Source organism: Corapipo altera, unplaced genomic scaffold (genome assembly GCF_003945725.1).
Source record: "Corapipo altera isolate COAL_440 unplaced genomic scaffold, ASM394572v1 0, whole genome shotgun sequence".
NCBI lineage: Eukaryota > Metazoa > Chordata > Aves > Passeriformes > Pipridae > Corapipo > Corapipo altera.
Window position 1 is genome coordinate 4,217,918 of NW_020884872.1, and position 2,947 is coordinate 4,220,864.

Below are 2,947 nucleotides of genomic sequence, written 5' to 3' on the forward strand. Positions count from 1 at the left end.
GCCAAGGCCACAGGTGGTGGGGACACCATGCAGGACCTCCCCAGCACATCTCTGCCAGTGCAACACAAAACTGTGAAGGATCTGAGCCTTGTGCCCAAGAGGAAGCTGAAGCCCCACAGCAGCAGAAGGCAAGGAGACAGAGCAGAGTGCAGACTTCCCCTCAGGAAAGCCAGTCAAATTCTCCAGGATAAGGAGAAAATTTCTCTAGTTAAAACTACTCTCTTCCAGAAAGATAATGATTTGTTTTCCTCACTGTACTTTCCTTTCCTCTGTCCTTTTTTTCAAAGGACAATGCAGATCCACAGCTACCAGTTGCCAGGAACCCAGGGCCTCAGCCTTGCTCAGGATTAGACCATGAAAATTTTTAAACTTCATCTTTAGGCTGTTCAAACCTATATTCTTTCCACTTTTATTTCCCTAAACTTATGGAAATAATTGGGGCAGGGTATAAGAAGAAGCTCAGAAACTTAGTTCAGAAACAATCCAAACCAGTATGGCAAAATGACACTCCAGGATAAACTGCTGTTGTTGGGCTTTTATTTAGGCAAATAATTGCATGAGAATTTCACAATAGGCTGTTTCTTTGTGCTCTCAGCTTGACTTTTTATGCAGATTTATCCTTGAATATTTTCCATAGACTTTCTTAAACTCTGCCCAGACCAGCTTAAATTAACAGCAAGTTGCAAATTATTAAAGTTGAGGCATGTTTTTAATGAAAATCCAGTTTAAAACATTTTGCCTTTTACAGCTTTAACTTTCTTTTTCTCATCTGCCTCTCCCACACTTCTTGGTTGAACTTTCTCTACACATTCTATCTCAGCAGTGAAGTCCACACTGGCCTCTGCATTTCCCCGGGCTGTAGCACTTCTATACATGAACTAGTTCTTGTGGAGACACCAGAGCCATCAGTGCTGCACTAAAATGCCTCCTGTGGCTCTGCTGTGAATCTGCCCTCTCTTGCTGTTGGTGCATTTCCACTTTTGCCTGCCCTTCCCAGTGCATTTCTGCTTGCAATGTTCTTTTCCTTTCCTGTGGGCTGCACCAATCTACTGCCTGTAATGCTTATCTTGCTGTAAACCCTGGAAGCTACTACTATTTCCTCATCTATTTTAGGAGTTCAGTTTTGTCCCTGCCTGCTTTTTCTCACCTTCATTTGTAATTTCTCTCTCTTTTTTTTTTTTCCCTGAATTTTTTTTTAAAACACTGTTTTATATCTCTCCTTTTTTTTTTTTTTCCCACAGAGTTGTGTTCTTGATCTTTTTGTCTGCAGGGACAAGGGGATCACCTGTAAAGTTAATGGAAGAGTTAATGAGGGAATGTAGGAATGCAGGAGATGGCTATTTTTAGCATGCTTCATCTTATGTAATCCTTTTTTTTTCCCTGTGTGGTATCAAAATAGATACCAAAATACCAAATAGAACTTGGTTTCTGATAAACCTGTTTTATGTCTCTGTGTTTTACAAGAAGCTCCCGTAGATACTGATACTGCAGCCACCATGATGAAAATAAGTCCTGAGGATCTGATCGTGTGTTCTTGCCCAGGATAAACTTTTGTGGAAGGCAGGACCTTAGGACCACAAACTGCTTACAGACAGAGCTGAAACTTTTGTTTGTGCAGCAGATCTCAGTACTGTACATTTCCTCTCTCTGTATCTAGTTCCACCTCACAGTTAAATAATAATGTTTTACCCTCTAAATGTCTTAAGTATATATATTGGTATTTCACAGCCCTTCTCAGGTCCTGTAGGGAGATAAAGCAGCTTTCTCAATGTTTCTAGGGGAAAATACAAGATACAATCTTGAATAAATTTTAGGTACTATACACATGGTCCAAATCAAGATAATTAAGACCCCGGACCCTCACTGGAAGAATGCACCATAATTTCTCTTTATTCCTAATATTAGGAGATAATCATCTTTGAAATTTCTACTCAAACACAGTTTAAGCCTTCAGTGAGGACTTCTGGGTGGGCCCATCCATGTTTGGTGTGGTATTCCACAGCAGGTAGATATTTCTTCATCAGTTCACAAGTTATAAGTAAATAACATTCTGCAACATCTAGGGACTGAATCCAAGGCTTAGTAAGTCTCCACACTATTCCTTGACAATAGATTGTAGTGGATGATAAAAGTTTCTGTGTTTCCAAGGGGGAGCCTTGTCTCATGGAAGGGATACTGAGGGTTATTAACACATTCAGGAGGGACAATCACATCAAAAAATCCTTGAGCCAAAAAGGGCTGTAGGCTGTGAGAGTGTCAGGGAGAGATTTGATACAAGCCAGCCCTGTGCTTAAGCACTTGTTTGAGCATCCATCTCCCGGCCACTGTCAGGAGGGAGGGTACTGCAGGAGATGGGCCCCATCTGACCTGGCACAGATGTTCTGTGCAGCAGTTGCCTCCCTGCAGTAAACACCCCTCCACAGCTCAGCAAGGATAAAATACTTACCTACCCTCCAGGGGCTTTGTGAAGATTACTGCCGTGTCTGTACAATGCTACACGAGTACGAAGCATTATGGCAAGATCCCTGCTTGGGAGATTCCTCACAGATTATAAACTCGTGTACATAATGTTTCGTAGATGCTTTGAATCCAGTTCTCAGACAACCTGCTATAATTTATTCCCTCTTGCTGCTACTTCCAGAGGAATTAAGAGAAAGTCTTAACACACCCCAAAAGCAGGCCCAGCAGGTATGGGGGCACTCAGAGGGTTGGTGGGTCTTCCAGTACCTGGATTCTTGGTGAAGTGGTTGGGCAGAGCCTTCTGCCAACAGGCAGCATGGCTAGTGAATCTAAATCAAAACACAGTCACGGGTCTAGATTCAAACCAGCAGTGCCACCACAGCCCTAATGGCAGGACCTCTCTTTATAAGTATTTGAAGGGCATGTCAGAGGATGGTTCTTCTCAGTGGTTCCAAGCAATAGGACAGGAGGCAATGGGCAGAAACTG